The 17,765-nt window shown below is 47.1% G+C and overlaps 1 long non-coding RNA gene across 1 annotated transcript in view; it reads right to left on the bottom strand.

Moving 5' to 3' along the window:
• Positions 1-933: 933 nt before the first annotated feature.
• LOC113978296 overlaps positions 934-17,765 on the bottom strand; it is a 41,960-nt gene continuing 25,128 nt past the window's right edge. Inside the window, exon 4 of the long non-coding RNA XR_003537534.1 lies at positions 934-1,214. This is a non-coding gene — a long non-coding RNA (uncharacterized LOC113978296). The remainder of the gene's footprint in view (positions 1,215-17,765) is intronic.

The following is a 17,765-nucleotide window of genomic DNA, read 5'->3' as shown; positions in this document are numbered from 1 at the left end:
CTGCCCAGGCATTGGAACTGCAGGGAGGTCTCCCCTCAGTCTCCTCTCCTTCAGCTGAACACACCAAGTGCCCTCAGTCCCTCCTCACACCTTTTCTGATGGATGCACAAGGTCCTGGCAAGGCACTTTGGAGCACAACCAAGATCACATTTAGGAAAATACATAATAAAATGGTAACCCATGGATCTTAAAGAGAAAGGAAGAGGAAAAAAGTGTGGTCGTCCCTGCCTTGCCTGGTCTTGTTTTCAGAAAAACCACTCAAAGAGGACAAGAACTTTTTCACAGAGCAAGGAAGAGCGGGAGGAGCCCAGGACAGGAAGGATTCATTTTGGGTCAGTGCCACTTTCCTCCCTCCAGACTACATGACATAAAAGAGGGAGAGCTCACATTAAAGAGTCATGAACTAACCCTGATGCTGGAAAGAGTAACACAGGGATTTATTCCTAATACCCTTCTTAACAAATTTCTCGAGCTTGTCTCCGTGGCACTGTTGCAATTCCATGTTTTAAGCCGCTGCGGTTTTGTTTGCTAAACTCACCCAACCTTCTCCCAGCAGGGTTACGACAGGAATATGTGTTTTCCATCGATGGCATCAGCCCTTGGGATGTTCAGGATCCCGTTTTTTTCCCTGGGCTGGGTGGTGGGGCCGAGCAGTGGCTCACGGGTGGTTTGCCTTTGATCAGCCCTGAGCAGGGAGGGCTCCTGCAGCTGCACTCCGAGCTGGAGATGTCTCAGCCACGGGCACCACAGAGAAACACACTTTCATGTCAAAATGACTTATAATAAGATTTTAAGTTGGTTCAGGGAGCTGGAATGAAATATTTAAAACCAGCATCACAGTAGCATTTTATTCTCATGAAAATGCTGAAGTGCCATTTGCAAATCAGAGACGTTTTAAAATTTTGCTTTGAAATAGCTGCGTCTTTATGCAACTGTTTCGTGGCTTTTTTTTTTCCTTTCCAGGAAAAAAAAAATCGTGGGGAAAAAAGCTGAGATATTGGCCATTTCCTCCCAAATCAAATGCCTGCTCTTCAGCCTGTGCTGGTGAGTCTGTTTGGAGCCATCATTCCCATTTGGAGCTGGGAGAATCAGCCTGGAGAGCAGCCTACGCTGTTGCATCCAGCATTCAAATTACATTACCTTTGTTTCTTCCACTGACAACGAGACATTTAGGCTGGAGAACTCCACTGGGCATTAGTGCTGCTCTGAAGGGTCTGCATGATATGAAATAAATGTCATAAAAGAAACAGCGAGTTCTGGTATAAAAGCACAGCTGTCCTACTTTTTTTTATTATTGGGGCAGTTTTCCCTTTCTTTAGGTACAGTTTATTCATTTGCAGTCCTTCATTTCCCTGTATATATATAATATCCTGTAGACACAAGAAACCAGTCTCTCCTCAAGGCTCAGATAGTTCCTTATCCAACTCCTTGCTGTCCCCAAGCAGCACATGGCTCTGGGCACATGGTCCAGAGCCACCCAAACTCTTCAGTGCCTGGGTCAGGATGATGTTTTGGGCCATACTGAAAATAAGTCTCTGAATTTTGAGAGAGGAATTAAATTATTTTCTATGAGAAAAGTAGGTTTTTAGGCAGTTATGGCCAAATTCAGCATTTGAGGTTCAAACTGTTATTAAGAAAAGTTTATTCTATAACAGTGACCAAAATATAATCGAATTCAGTATCTTAGGATCAAAAAGCCCCAAATCCCTTAAGATGATGCCTGACTTTAAAAAAAAAACAAAAAAAAAAAGATCTTGTGGTTTGTGTACAGTTTGCTCATGGGGAGGTTTTAATACAAAATTCAAAGAACTGTAAGGAGAAAATGTTGGCAAGCAGCATAAAAAACTGCTTAAAAATAACATACGAATGTGTCAGAAGAAATATGTATCGTTTATCCAAAACACTGAGGACCCAAAATAGCTGAAAGAGGAGCAGAGCAGGAATAAGAAAAATCCTTCCAAGCTGAAGGCAGGTCTAAACAGAGGGTGTACACATGTCATGAGGTGCACAAGGACAATGTCACGGTAGCACAAGATTTTAAGGCACAAAAGGCCAATATGGGAAGGACAGAGCTGGGAATTTTCCAGTTCTAGGAGAAGCTCTGGTGGTCCAAGGGGGTTCTCTTTGGATCAAGCTGTTCCATACAGAACCAACATTTAGGAAGGCAGCAGATCTCCAGCCTGCAAATGTTGCTCTGCTAAACCCTCCCTGAGATTGATCCAAATGAGCCATTGTGAAGTCTCTCAGGGGTTGTAAATGCACTGTGAAATAAGAGAAAATCATAAAATCAGCTTCTTTCAGCAATGCAATAATCAGGAGCTCACACTGTCTCCAGCTGATCCCCGTTTCCCCCTTAGTTCACCCTTTCCTGAGGGTTCAGGCCCTGCTTTTCTGATGATGATGCTCTCACAGCTCCTTCCAGCCCCCAAACCTGCACCAGCCTCTGCTGCTGCTTCTCTCAGAGCCCACCTGCACAGAAGGATCCCCAAGGCAAGGAAATTCTCTCAGCCTGGAGAAGGGAAGGATTTGTGGAGACTCTATAGCAGCAGTTCAGTACTTATGGGGGGCCTCCAGGAAGGCTGGAGAGGGACTTTGGACAAGGGCCTGGAGGGACAGGACAAGAGGGAATGGCTTCCCACTGCCAGAGAGCAGGGTTAGATGGGATATTGGGAAGAAATTCTTCCTTCTGAGCTTGGTGAGAGGCTGGGATGAAATTCCCAGAGAAGCTGTGGCTGCCCCTGGATCCCTGGAAATGTCCAAGGCCAGGTTGGATGGGGCTTGGTGCAACCTGGGCTAGTGGAAGGTGTCCCTGCCCATGTCAGGGGATGGAACAAGATGATCATTAGATGATCATTCCAACCCAAACCATTCCGTGATTCCACGAAATCTGGCTGTGATTCCTTCTGCCCTAAAAGCAGACCCTGCTCAATGTTCCCACCACACTGATGGATCAGCACTTAAGGCACAGCCCTGCCTGGAAAGCTCCACACAACTGTGGGGTGTTTGCTTCTGTGCCTTCCTCCCTCACCTGCCTCTTGCTGCTCCAAGCAGGGAGGCAGAACCCCTGTGAGCCTCGTGCAGGTGATCAGAGGGAATTGCTCTTCCTGGATCCAGCTCCTGCCTTTTGCCTGCTGGGAAGCTGCCAGGGAGAGGGGAGTGTAGGCACAGAATGAATAGCAGAAGAGATTGCAGGTAATTATGTTTCTTAAGCTGTTAACAGGATTGGCCATTTGATAAATGAGAGGATTTGGGAATGTTTTGTCACTGACAAGCCATTGTAAGATCCGAGTGGAAAGGGGAACGTTTCTCTCGCGTAGCAGGAACAAGAAGGAAATTCTCCTGGGATGTTTGTGCACCATGAAATCCAGCTGAAACCTGGGTGCCAGCACATGGAGTTGAAAGAAGAGATACAGGAATCCTGCTGAAAAAAACCCTGCCAGGTCTCTTCCATGTGCAATTAATTTGGTTTTGGTGCCCCTCCCGTGCCCCCGGAGGCTTCTGTTCTTTTATGGTGAGCCCCCACCTCCCTCCATATGGAATTTGGTGACATCAGGGGCCCTCCAATCCCTCCATCTGCTTTTCAGGGCTCTGAATCCCTCTGTCTTCCCTCTGGTCCCCTCAAGCTTTTGATTTGCTTTTGTGTTCCCAGCTGAGCTGGAGAGGCAAGAGGGAAACCAGCCCTGCTCTGTTTGTCCAGCTCCAACAATGCCCCTCGGGTGGGTTTGGGCACCCCTGGAGCCCCTCTGTTTCTTTTCCAGTTCTCTTGTTTGATGTGACTTTCAGGGGGTCTCAGAGCTTTCAATCTGATTCTGGTGCCCCCCACCCCTGGAAATCCGTGCTTTGGTGTTCTCAGGAGCTTTCCACGTGCTCCGTGGGCCCTCGGGACTATGGGGCTCGTCCCACAGCAGGGAGGGAAGGGCAGGACCCAAGACAGCTCCTGTTTGTGTGTAAGAGCAAAGGAAAAGGGGAAGGCTCTCCCAAGTCTCCACCACAGCTTTTCACTTCTTTGCTTCACCTGTTTTTTAGCAGCCAAACTGATGCAGGAGCTGTGGGACAAGCCGAGGACGAGGAGCAGGGCAAGTCTTTTCCAGAGATCAAGTAAACAATGCCCTGAATAAACTAAAAGTCATCTTGTCTCAGTTGTGGCTTGCTCCACTTCTGATTTCCAAGAGGAAAACCATCCCAGTGTGATGCCAGCACACTTGATTCCTGCTCAGCACTTCCTGTGGTGTGACCCCCCAGCAAGGGCTGCAGGGAACAGGTTTCACAGACCTTTCCTCCTGTGGCAGCTCCTTAAGGGGTAAATGAAGGCAAAACCCAGTCCTTGCCCCTTCAAAAAAGGTCTCTGGAAAACAAGGTCACTCACTCTGTGCAGCTCAAGCTGAAGTCTGAAATGCTGCCCCAAGCAGCTGGTGGAGGGCAGGCATGAGGTGAAACAGCAGCTATTCTTAGTAATAAACACTTAGGAAAGCAGAGAAACAGCAGGAAAGAAACTCCAGGCACTTTTCCTCTACAAACCATAGGACTCAAAGCCCTGTTTTCACCCAAGCAGGAGCAGATGTGCCCACTGGATTTGTGCCCACTGGATTTGTGCCCCCTTGCTCCAGCACCCCCCAGCCAAGCCCAGGGCTTCCCTTCTACACACACAGAGGAGACAGAGCTCCAGTCACAGCTGGGCAAGGCAAAACCTCTCCCAAAGCTCAGCCAGAAGCCCAGGGCAGCCATGGGCACTCAAGTGCCACGTTGAACGGGCTGTAGTTCGAGCACAGAGGTGACTGTTTTTGCCAGCACAACTGGGAAAGGAAGATGGTTTGCCAACCTACTCCTGGGGCAGCACATGGATGAGGGAGAATTCCCAAAGTAACCTGACCCACAGGGGCAGCTTTGGCCATTTGTAAAGCCAGCCTTGGAAACTGGAATGATCAGGAAAAGCTTTCACCCACAATGAGGAGCATCTGACAAGGGAGGCTGAGCCAGTGCCACCTTTAGTCTGAGCCAGCCCAGGACATTCCCACAGGCACCCCCAGACCAGGAGATGGTCCCAGTCCAGAAGGCAGCTCCAAACAGCCCCAGTTCAGCAGCCCCCTGCAGCCCCCACCAGGGTGTTCCCCTCAAACAGGGGCTGGGAAAGGAACTCTTCAGCTCAGGTTTAACTCTGCTCCTGCTTGTCCAACCCACACCAGCCTTTCCCATGGGGACAGCACGGTTCAGCTCCCACATCTGCAGGGCAGGACTCTGTGATTTCACTGCAGAGACCTGGAAACAACCCCACTGCCACCACCTCAGTCATGGGGGGCCCTGCAGAGGCACCTGGGATGATCCCCCTGCCTCTGGGACCAGCAAGGGCTCCCCTCCAGGTCCCCTCCTCTGGACCTTCTGGGCAGAACTGACTCCCCAGAGGCCCCCAAAGCCTTGTTGGCGTTTAGTTTTGGTCACTCACCACTTCAGGACACTGATATGACATTGCCCCTGCCCAGATCCTCCCTTGCTGCCCACATTGCCAGAGCTCTGCTCCCACCAGGGATTTCTGAAGCTTTACGGCAGCAAAAAGTATCATTTGTGCTGGAAGAAAGTTCTTCACCAGTAAATGAGGGCACATCAGGTCTCTCCCACACCCCAAGGACCAGGTCAGTCTCCTGCCCTGCAAACTCCAAACTAAAAAGTGCTTTTTGGGAACGGGACTGCTGGTGAGGAAGAGCCTAAAATCCCAGCAGCTTCCCCAGATGGAAGGAGCTCTCCCGCTCCAGTGCAAAGCTGCCCATGGCAGCTCCATTCCCATCTCAGGGACCAGACCAACAGCCCTTTTGGAGAAGAGGATGATGCTCCTGGTGCAGTCACTCCTGGGCTCATCCACCCTCCTTCTCTGCCACACATCCCTGCAGTCCAAAAGTGCCACAGACCCTAAGAGAGGACCAAGCATCACACACAGAGGAGTTCAACTCCCCATGTCCCAAGACAAGCTGGGAAGAGTAATACACCAGCAATCTCTTTGCAGCTCCCCAAACCCTGGCCCTACATCCCCACATCCCAGGCCAGCACATTTTAATTGTGCTGTAGAGTCCAGGCACCTTCACAGCCCCAGAGAAAATCCCTGGAGAAAAATGTGAGGGGCTAAAGAGCCTCAGGCAGGGAGGGAGAGCCCCAAACCACAGCACTGGGTGAAAAATGGGAAGAGCCTGTGCCAAGACAGAGGGATGTCTGACCCTGGGAGTGGAGAAGCTGCTCCAGGTCCAAGGTGAGATAATTAAAATTGTTGCATTTTCCAGAGACAGAAAGAAAAGGACAAGCACAGCCCCCTGATGCTGTAGCTGCTCTGGAGGGGCAGTGGGAACTCGAAGGGGGTGTGGATGGAGGGGAGAAAGGAGCCAGCAAGGCCTTGGAGGTGAGACAATTAATTGGTTAATTTTTCACAGAGGAGGGAAAGGCAATAAAATCAAACTTGCTTCCAACAACGTATAAAGAGAAATACAAGGACTTGAAAGGACACAGGACAGACTTACAAACATCTGGGCTCTTTCCCTTCAGGAATTGTTTCCAGAAAAGAAGGAAAAGCCCCCTCACCTCCATCTCTCCCACCAGCAGCTCTGCACAACCAGAGCAACAAACTGCACTGGAGGATATGGCTGCTGCCTCCATCTCTCAGTGCTGTCCTTGGCCTCTCCTCAACCACAGCAGCTCTGGCTCCATCCTGCTGCAAAAATCACACAGTCACACTGTATTCTCTTTCAGTAAAACTGAGGTAGCATTAAAAAATAGAGCTGCAATTAAACTCCTTCTTTTTCTCCCTCCACATCCACCAGCACCACTGCCAGTTCTGGTGCTGGAAACCTTCTCTCTTTCAACTACCCTTGTGGTTCTGTTCCAAGATGTGAGTTCCCTTCCCTTGGAAGTGCTCAGTTCAAGATTTGTGTGTGTGTTTTTCCATACCAAGGTCTGTAAGTAACTTTACTCCAATCCATTTATAGTTTTTTGAAGCCGCTGCCCAGGTTAAGCTCCATGTAGTGGTCAGAGCTGGGCACTGAGATTAAGGAGGGACTTGGGGTTTGAATGTTTACAAAGAGAAAAGGGAGGAATTCAAAGTATTTTCTTCATTTCAAGTGACTTTTGGTGCCCCCCAAGCCTTCTCTGCAGCTCTGAGCACAAAGCAGAACCCTCTGTCTGGCTCTCAGTGTCTGCCCCTCCAAGGCTTCTGTGTCCATTACGGGTTTCAAAACTTGTGTATGAATATTTTTATGCCCCATGGAAAATCAAGGTATCAGAGAATCCTGGAATGGTTTGGGTTGGAAGGACCTTAAAGACCATCTAGTTGCAACCCCTTAATTAAAGGGCTGTCTTAGCAAATAGGCACCGAGTTGGAAGCCTTTAGGAAGATCATAAGGCAGCATAATCTGAGGGATGAGCAAAATGAGACAGGAAAGAATTACAATTTCATAGAATCATGGAATGGTTTGGGTTGGAAGGGACTTTAAAGCTCATCCCAATCCACCCCCTGCTGTGGGCAGGGACACCTTCCACTAGCCCAGGTTGCTCCAAGCCCCGTCCAACCTGGCCTTGGACACTTCCAGGGATCCAGGGGCAGCCACAGCTTCTCTGGGCAACCTGTGCCAGGGCCTCCCCACCCTCACAGGGAACAATTTCTCCCAATATTCCATCTAACCCTGTCTTCCTTCAGCTTAAGACTATTCCCCTTGTCCCATCACTCCATCCCTCATCCCCAGTCCCTCTCCAGCTCTCCTGGAGCCCCTTTAGGTCCTGGAAGGGGCTCTCAGGTCTCCCCAGAGCCTCCTCTTCTCCAGGTGAATCCCCCCAGCTCTCCCAGCCTGGATACACAGGAGAAGTGCTCCAGAGGAAGGCCCAGCCAAGGCAGCATTCCTGGTGCACCAACTCTTTTCCAAACACTCTTCAGCCAAGGCTGGAAAGGCCGGGATGGTCCATCCCTCCGGCACCGCAGCTCTCCACGGGACAACTGAGATTCTCTATTTAATCTACTGGAAAGAATCTTGAAACAACGAGAAGGGAGCCCCATGAATATGCAGCAAATACAGTGGGACCCTGCTGGCTGCTGCAATGGCTCATTACTGCTGCACAGCCCAGCCAGGGAGAGCTGCTGCTGCTGCTGCTCTTCCCAGGCAACGTGCCTCGGTCGGACCATCGGAGCAGTGCGGAATGTGTCACCCCATATGGTTTGCCTGAAGAGGTTGTTTCACTTAATGGTTCTCATGTTTCCATGGAGTCTCAATATTCCCCAGAAGACACTCACTGGAGCACTCCAGAGCAACCTTGGTACCAGCAGAGTGCTGGGTACTTACAATTAAAAGTGGATTACAGAAAAAATAATAATGAAGTTGAAATTTGAAGAGAAGGATGCGTGAAATGTTCTCCCTGGAATAAGGTTGGTACACCTAACTCCCCACGATTTTTTTTCTTTCTTTTAATGGCAAGTGTCACTCACAAAATAATTTTATGTGCCCGAAAAAAATTAATCAAAATCACTGGAAGGAAAGCAGTGCAAGATTAAGTATCCACAAAATACATCTGGGAACCAAAGACCTCTTGGCAGAAGGGTTGGAAGGAAGGAACTGGGACTCACATTCCATCTGCTAATAATGAAAATGAAGAGATACACTGGTGTGAGAACAAGGGAAAGGTTCACTAAGGAAAAGCCCTGCAGCTTGGAAGTTATAAGAAAAGAAAGCCATGGGGCTTTAAAGTATAAAGAACACAACAATCTTCCTACTCAGACAAACCAAAGGACCTTGGACTCTCTCTGCTCACACCTTGTGGCCTGTAGTGGGTGCTATGGGAAAACCTTAAAGCAGAGGAGAAATATATATCCCTGGAAGTGTCCAAGGCCAGGTTGGACAGGGCTTGGAGCAACCTGGGCTAGTGGAAGGTGTCCCTGCCCATGGCAGGGACTTGGAACAAGACGAGCTTTAAGGTCCCTCCAACCCCAACCATTCTGTGGTTCTGTGATTGTCTGGCAGTGGTGTCAGGTGGGAACAGGAGGTCACAGCTCTGATAAAGGAATGAGGCCCCTGACATGTTGTGAGGAGGCACCAGGCACAGGAGGGCCTGGGGAGCAGGAATGGCTTGTGACAGAGAGGGCAGATGGGCCACCTGAACTTCAGTGCTCACAGTCCCTGTCCTGCTTGCCCTCCCTCCAGCCTGCTGGTGTTGTACCAGGGTGTCTCTCTGGGTGAGGGAGCACAGGCAGCCCTGCCTGGACAGAGCTTTCCCCACATGCTGCTGGGGAAGAGAACAGCATTCCAGTGTCCTCATCCCCTTCTGTGGCCTGGGATCTACAAATAATGAGGTTCATGGTAACAGCATGATGTTTTCATCCTTTATAAAGACCTGAGTCTGAACACACAGCCTGTGCTGGGGGTCTCATGTATTTACTGCCAGCCCTGGCTGGTGCTGGGCTCCGTTCCACCCTCTTAACAGGCATCACCCTTGAACCAGCACCAATCTCTCCAGCTCTATTTTCCCTGGTCCCACCTGTGCCTGTTCAGCTATTTCTGCTTCTCTTCCTACCTTGCATCTGTTTGCCTTCCAAGTCCTCCCACCTGCCTTGGTTCTGAGCTCTGGCAGCACCAAGTCTGGCTCCTCTGCTCAGCACTGCAGGTAAAACCTGCACCAGGAGTGGTGCCTGTTGTTGGACAAGGTCTCTGTAGGTACAGAGCTGAACATACTGACACAGTGAGAGACTCAAGAGACAGCAGATTTCAAAGGAAAAGAAAGAAATGCACATTTTTTTCACTGGGGTTATTCCTTTCTTAAATTTCAAGCCCTTAATTCAAATACTAAGACTCTGATTTGTCAAAAGTGGATTATATGGCATTGCTGTTGGGGGATTTATTTATATACATATTCAATATCAAACATAGAATCACAGAGTGGTTTGGGTTGGAAGGGACCTTAAAGGTTATCCAGTTCCACCCCCTGCCATGGACAGGGACACCTTCCACTAGCCCAGGTTGCTCCAAGCCCCATCCAACCTGGCCTTGGACACTTCCAGGGATCCAGGGGCAGCCACAGCTTCTCTGGGCAACCTGTGCCAGGGCCTCACCACCCTCACAGGGAACAATTTCTCCTGTATATCTGACCTAAATGTCCCTTCTTCCTACTCCTTACCCTATAACTACAGTTCCTGATGAATGACATATAATAACTTATAATACAAAGAGATATGTATGTATTTAAAACATTGGGAAAATGGTATCTTTTTCCTAATCCTCTTGCCATTTTACCTGACACTCTAAAAAAAATACGAAAAATATCACAGAGTCAAACACTCAACATGAAACCTTAAAAAAATTGACTGATGTAGTCAAAGTTTTGTAGTGACATCAGCAAAGGAAAACAAAGCCCGAAATGTCAAACAGCAGAACGACACAGAACTGGTAGTAAATCAATCGCCAGGAAAACTCCTGACCTATATGAACAGGAGCAGGAAACAAAGGAACCTCAGCCTAAAATCCATGGCTGACAGAGCTTAGCACAAGAAAGTTATGTTTGCAGAAGAAATCCTAGCAACAGTACGGGGTCACTGCTCGGTGCAGGCAGGAGAATTGGGGAGGATTATGCAGAAAATGCAGAAGTGTTCAAACAGACTTTTAGTCGGTATTTGGAAAGAAGGATGATTTGCTTTCATTGCTTGAAGATGATGAAATACTTTCCAGTCTATTAGTAACCGAGAGAGATGTTGGAATCCATCAGCAATGAACATTTTTAAATCAGCAGGCTCAGGAGCCCCAGCACTGTTGGCAGAGGAGCTCGGGGGCTGCTGATGGTGAATGTTAATCGCAGCAGATCTGTAAATGCCCAACTTATCAAAATCTATTAAACCAGAAGGGAATCAATGAACCATCAGAGGAAAGAGCAACTCTGGGTCAAAGCAAGGGAGGGGATTTTTTTCATCCTATCTGTCATTAGTGTAACTTGGAGTCACAGAGAATCACAGGCTGGGTAAGGCTGAAAGGACCACATGGGTCATCTGGTTCCACCTCCCTGCTCCAGCAGGGTCATCCCAGAGCACATGGCACAGGACTGTGTCCACATGGGTCTGGAATACTTCCTAACAAACCAGAGCCACAATCTCTCCCAGGTTTGTTTAACCTGACAGCTCTGAGGTACAGAGGTGTCACTCAGGAGTCACTCAGATCAAATTTTTCTTCTCCAAAAGACAACTTTGACTTCTGGGCTGGACTGAAACCCACTGGAGGCAAGAGAGTCAAACAAAAAAGGACTTTGGCTCAAGCCCTGCTCCATCACTGCCCATACGCCAGTTTTCTGACCAGGATGTAGTTTTTGTGAAGCTTTTCCTGAGGTGTGACTGGGCATGAGAAGAGCTGGATTGTGGCCATAAAATGGCCCAAAAGGACACACAGAAACCCAGGAATGATGAGATGTGGCTCTCCAAGCCAGGAGCACTCCCTGTCCCAAACACACAGGAATCCACACCTCTGCTGGCTTCAAGTGCCAGCAGGAGATTTACATTAAACAAGCTTAACTCCCTCTTCTTTCTAGTAAGCCAGAGTTAGAAGGGGAGTGAATTAAATCAGTGTATACTCTACACCACTGTGTAAGTTACTCACAGACCTGAGTGGGGCTAGGAAGCCTTATTATTAGTACCAGATTCCCTTCCTGCTTCAGGAGAGCAACAAAGACATCACAAAAGCACCAAACTTTGTCTTTGGAACACACTGATGTTTTCAACCCCTCCCAGAAAGCGTTGCACTAAACAAGCTTGCTCATAGTGGAAGTTGTAATACTCTGTTGGGTCTCCCATTAATGTAATGAGGCCTCGCTGGAAACAGAAGAGCAAAAAAAAGAAAAAAAGATTAATCAAAATCCTGCGTGAATTTATTTATGGATCACAAAAAATGTTTCTGGAATATCCAAGACATGGTCGAGGGATAAAGTTAGATCAAGTTCGGATTTATCTCGATTACCTAACCTGGCATTAAAATCCTTTCCACTGATCAGCAAACAGAGGGATAAAAAGATTTCAGAGACATTATGTAGGTCTGGAATAATTCCCAATACGAGTTCCTATAAGAAGAGGAATTGTGGGAGGAATACAAATATTAATCAGAAGAAAAGGTTCTAAATTGGGAAACTGCTCTGGCAATGAGACAAAAGGCTAAGTCATTAGTGTAACAACCTCTAATCCCTATCAGAGCAGCCAGTCTCATGACAGAGATGGACGTGAAATGGCTTTCTCCATAAATATTTCAGTTTTGATTAATTCCAACATTCTATGTCTGGACGTAACAAATATGTTGTGAAACATATCATGAAAAAACAGAGACATTTGGCTGAACAATCCGAAACCGTGTAGAAAACTCATTTTCTAGGAAACGGAGAAACACATTTTAAAGCTGTTTTCTTCTTAACTTGATGCAGAAAATTCCCCGGTGCCCAACTCTTTAAAATAACTTCTGCCCAAAAAAGCAGCCTATCTAATTAAGTCCAGAACCACGCTACCGTTTTGACCCTGATTTCCATTGGCAACTCCCTGACAGGCACCAAAATACCTTATTAAATTTTTCGAGGGATGGCAGTTTGGATTTATTAAAAAAAAAAAAAAAAAGTAAATATTTTCTAGGTCAGAAAAGGCAAGAAATGGCAGGAACAGTCCTGCAGTCCCAGAATTCACACTGAGCATCAGGCAGTAAGCTCGGAGTCCTGCTTTGGTGACAAGTACTCATGTAAAGCAGATCATCCCTACCCAGAGACTGAAGCACATCCATATGCATAGCAAAGCTCCCAGATTACTCCCAGCACTCTCTTTTTCGCCTGTAATTACAAATCTTTTCCTTTCTGAGGCTGTGCCTGTCTAAGAAGCTCCTGTGACAGTACAACTGTGTTGGGGCTACAGACAGAAGTGGATCAGAGTGGATCCCAGGTAAGAACATGTTTTGGGAAGAGTGTTTTTTAGGCAGCTTCCCCTGTCCCAGGCTCCTGGGCATGATCATGATCAAAAGGGACTGGGGACAGAAAAGGGTGAAAACTGCTGGATTCTCACCCTGGCAGCGGAAGAAATGGACCTGTAATCATGGTCTGTGCTTGAGGTGCTTAATAAAGCAGGAATTTCCTGTAGGAGAGGGAAGCTCTACTCTGGGGGGACCAGGGACAGCAGCCAGGGAATGGTTGGAGCTGTGTCAGGGCAGGGTCAGGTTGGATCTCAGCAAAAGGTTCTTCCCCCAGAGGCTGGTTGGGCACTGCCCAGGCTCCCCAGGGCAGTGGGCACAGCCCCAAGGCTGCCAGAGCTCCAGGAGGGTTTGGATGATCCTCTGGGGCACAGGGGGTGACTCTGGGGATGGGCCTGTGCAGGGCCAGGGGTTGGACTGGATGATCCTTGTGGGTCCCTCCCAGCTCAGGATATTCCATGATTCTGTGATTTTACCATGTTGCAACTCGACCTACTTTACAATAAAGGATATAAAAGTTGCCATCAAATTTTCCCTCACTTAAAGGTTTTCCACTTCTGACATTGTTATGGGCTTCTTATGTAATGCTGAAGTGTATTTTGAAGACAGATGCATTAGGTTCCAATTTTGCTTTTAAGTAGTGCTCCCAATCTAATTAAATCATCATTCCCTGAGTTTGCACCCTGCAGATGAGCAATGCTGCTTTCCAGAGCACTCCATGTCCTGAGCACTGTGAGCCAAATTCGTGGCTGCCTAAGCACACAGAAAATACCTGCAAGCATTTAAGAGCCAGGTGGAAATACCCTGGGGAGAGTCAGCAGAGGAACTCAAAACAGAAACAAGTGTTTCTCTAAAGCATGAAATAAATGAGGAAAATATACCTGAACAAACTGGAAAATGAAAGCAGGATTGAAAGAGGAAAGTTTGGCATCACTACACACAGTTTTATACTAAACTAAACTGAGCTACAGGGGCAGCCACATTCATAACTCAGTTGTCCCCCATATCAAAGAGCTGGAGATGTTCTCCAGCTGCCTCTCCCCAGCACTGCATATCTTGTCAGCTGCTCCTGTGAGCCAGTTCATCCAAACTCCCTGTTTGGGTCATTTCTGATGGCATTCAGGATCCCCTCAGTAACAGGAACTTCGGAACAGGCTCCCCAGGGCAGTGGTGGAGTCACCACCCCCGAGGTGTTCAAAGAACAAGCAGACATGGTACTCTGTGATATGGTTTAGTGGGCATGGGATGGCAACTCTGGGGCTGTTCAATCAAAGGTTGCACTTGATGGCCTTGGAGGTCTTTTCTGCCCTCAATGATTCTGGGGTTCGATGACTGAAACACCAGAGAAACTCAGGGGGTTTGGACAGAGGGAGCTGACCTGGGCTGAACACAGGTTTTAGCAATTCCAGCCTTCAAAAACCACCAGAGAATTGCTCTGGCAAAGACTGGAGTCAGCAGGGAATTCCAGGACCTACATTTCAAGCCCCAGGCAGGAGTGCATCCAGCCAGGAGCCCTGGGAGCACCTGGACTGCTTGTGGCCTCCAGGATTCCTTTCCTTCAGGGAGCTCTGAGGGGCTGAACATCATGAGCTGCAAAAGCTGGTCTCTGTTCCCAGTTCTGGACATTACCTGTGCTATTATGACTATCAGCAGTCTTCCCTCATTTTTTAAAATTTCTGCACAGGATTCCTCTCCTTCCCTTTCCTTCTCCTTCTTCCCACACTTCCTGCTCCTGAGATCCCAGTCGTGGTTCTCTCCTCGTGGTGCCCCACTGACACAAGGACAGATGGTGGTTGGATGCACACCAGTTTCAGGCTCACAGTCTCTGTCCTGGCCTAGAAATTGCCTTTATTGTCCTCCTTACCTGCCTGGAAGTCCTTCCCAGGTACCTCCACCTGGTTTTTGACAGCTGAAGGAGCCTCCCTAATTCCGTTTGGCAGGACAGTGACTTCCCAGCAGCCTCCCAGCAACTCTTAATTCATTTATACTTTTGACCTCCACAACAGCCTCAGGCAATAAGTTCTGCAATTTAATAATCAGTTATATGACAATGTATGACTTTCTGATTTAGACCTGATGCCCTATAATTTTATGGGTTATCCTTAACTTCTCCTATTCTTAAAAAAAGTAGCCACCTCCTCTTACTGTTTCCTAACTCATGGTCTCTGTCCCATGGCTGACTGTTTTCTGTCCTGATTCAGAAACCATTCTGTCCTCATCTACTTTCTGTGGGTGGAATTCAGATTAAAAAGATCTGATTTAGTGTTGGAGTTTAGGTATCTACCTCATAGATTGACACCTACAGGTAGAAACCTAAATTTAGGTGTCTAAATCTCTGAGCTAAATAACTCCCACCCACCCTTTTTCGTTCTATTTTATTCTGTGTGAAGACAGGATGAACAGAACTGCAGATATTAATCAATAGGTGGGTTTGCCAAACATTTATACAGTGACATAATCACATAATGGTGTTTTCCTGTTCCTTTTTCCCTTTTCTAAAAATGTCTCTCATTCAGCTGGAATGTTTTATTGCCGTGGCCGTCGTACCAATGTTTTCGTGGAGTTTTCCTACAGCACCTCCATTTCTGGGTGATAACAACGTTCTGTTCAATCCATAATTGAGGGAATACAATATAGAATTGAATATGTATATTCCCAGACAAACTGCTTTGCATTTATTAGCGTTGACTTTCCCATCCACTCCTGACACGGTCCCTCACTGCCACGAGAACCATCTGCTTCTCTTCCCAGGGTCAGCCTGGGCTGTCTCAGCTCATTTCTTGTCATCCACAAACTTTATTACTGAAATATTCACCTCCCTTTCCAAATCCTAAATCAAAGAGTTGCATGACTAAGCTGCAGAGTTCCTTTCACCAGGAAAACCCATCTTTTCTCCCACTTTTTGTCCCATTTTGTCTCCATCTTATTTACTTACAAGAGGACATCTTATTATCCCAGCTTAACTACTTTAAGAGTCTTTGAGGAAAGACTTATTGACATTTGTTTGGGAGTCCATGAGCACTTTATCAACTAGATCAGCCTTACCTACAAGCTTGTTGACATCCTCAAAGAGTTCAAATAGATTTATGAGACACAGGCTCCTTCTGCAAGAACTGTAATGACTTTTTCCAAATAAATCACACTTATGAAATTGCCTACTGGTTCTCTTCTTTATTATTGTAGTTTTTACCCACTTATTCAGTTTGGAAGTGAGATTTACTGATCTCTGCTTTTCCACATTTGTCCTGGAGACCTTTTTCTCAAGGCTGAAGACACATTTGCCGCTTTCCATCCTTCTTGCAGTGTGGTCAACTTAAATGACACTTTTCATGCTACATTTAGCTTTCTCTTAATCTAGTGTTTGAGGTCTTTCAGAACTCTTGATTGAGTATCATCTTATCTTGGTGCTTTCTGACTGCTCATTTTATTGATTTGTTCCAGAATGTCCTCTGCTGGAACTTCATTTAGGGACAATTCCTCATGCTCTCCACGGCTTCACCACTAATGTACCCCTTTCCAGCCTTCCTCTATAATTTGTTCCCTATTATTACAGTTTCCTACCCTTCTGCCAAGTTTCTGAGGCATTTATTATGTCAATAATTTCCTTTGAAATCAGTCTAGTTCACCTCTTTTGGGCTTCAGAGTTACAGCCCTTGTATAGATATACTTTTACATTTTTTATTGATTTAATTGCCCATTTTTCAAGGGACCTGCTTAGCTGGGGCTTTAATTGCTGAGACCATTCTTTGCTATTTCCTTCCTGCATGCTATTGATTTCAGTTCCTTCCATTTTTCTACATTACATGAATTTCCTCATTTCTCTTGAAGAGCAGTTGGATCTGGAGCCATGTGCAGTTGTTTATTTGGTGAGTTTCCACAACTGTCAACTATAAAAATACCTCATTGCTTTTGAATGTTAAAGCCTAGTTTGCAATCCAGTCCATGTTGATTTATATAGCTTATCTCTCTTGTAAAAGCCACCTCACCAACGACTCAGAATCTGCTCGTCTGGTGCCGTGAAAATTTATAACAGTGATTCCACTTTCCAGTGTCTTTCCTATCCACTCCTCTCCTCAGTACCCACATCACTCACACCACCAGCTCCCTCTAGCACCAAGTGTGGACACAGAAGTCCAGCAGAGCCCTCAACAGCACTGCAGAAAATGAGATTTTCTCCCGTGTTTCATAATACATTCCATTAACACCTCCCAGTATGAGACTTTTGTGATTGCTCACTCATGTTTAATTTTTTATTTTCTCTAATTCCCATATCTGTTCCTGGCACGCTTCAGGCAGACAGTTGTACCTTTTTTTTATATATTTTGGTAGATGTTTCCTCTTTCAAAAGTGTGGCACAGAGCAGTTCTTTCTATTTACTTGTTGATTTCTGCATCACTTTCCCTGGTTTCTCAAGCTCATTAGAAATCTTATCTTGACCTTCAAAGTGCACCCCGGTTTCTCCAAAAATTTTTTGAGTTAAAACATACAGGTCATAAATTAAAAAATTGCATAGAACAGGGGACAGGACACACCCCAGCAGGGCTGCAGTAAAACAGCCTCCCAGTCCCAGGGCAGCGTTGCCACCCACGTGATCACCAACCATGGGAAGTTCAACAAGGGAAAAGTGCTGGATTCTGCTCCTGGGATGGGGCAACCCTGGATGTTTGTACAGACTGGGAACTAGAGGCTGGAAAGCAGTGCTGGGAAAGGGCCCTGGGGGTCCTGGTGGTGCCAGTTGTCCCTGAGTCAGCAGTGCCCTGGCAGCCAGGAGGGACATCCCTGTCCTGGGGCATCAGGGAGGGGATTGTCCCGCTCTGCTCTGCCCTGGGG

This window comes from Neopelma chrysocephalum, unplaced genomic scaffold (assembly GCF_003984885.1).
Source record: "Neopelma chrysocephalum unplaced genomic scaffold, ASM398488v2 Primary Assembly neopelma1_319, whole genome shotgun sequence".
Lineage (NCBI taxonomy): Eukaryota > Metazoa > Chordata > Aves > Passeriformes > Pipridae > Neopelma > Neopelma chrysocephalum.
This window is presented reverse-complemented; position numbering and strand designations above follow the sequence as displayed.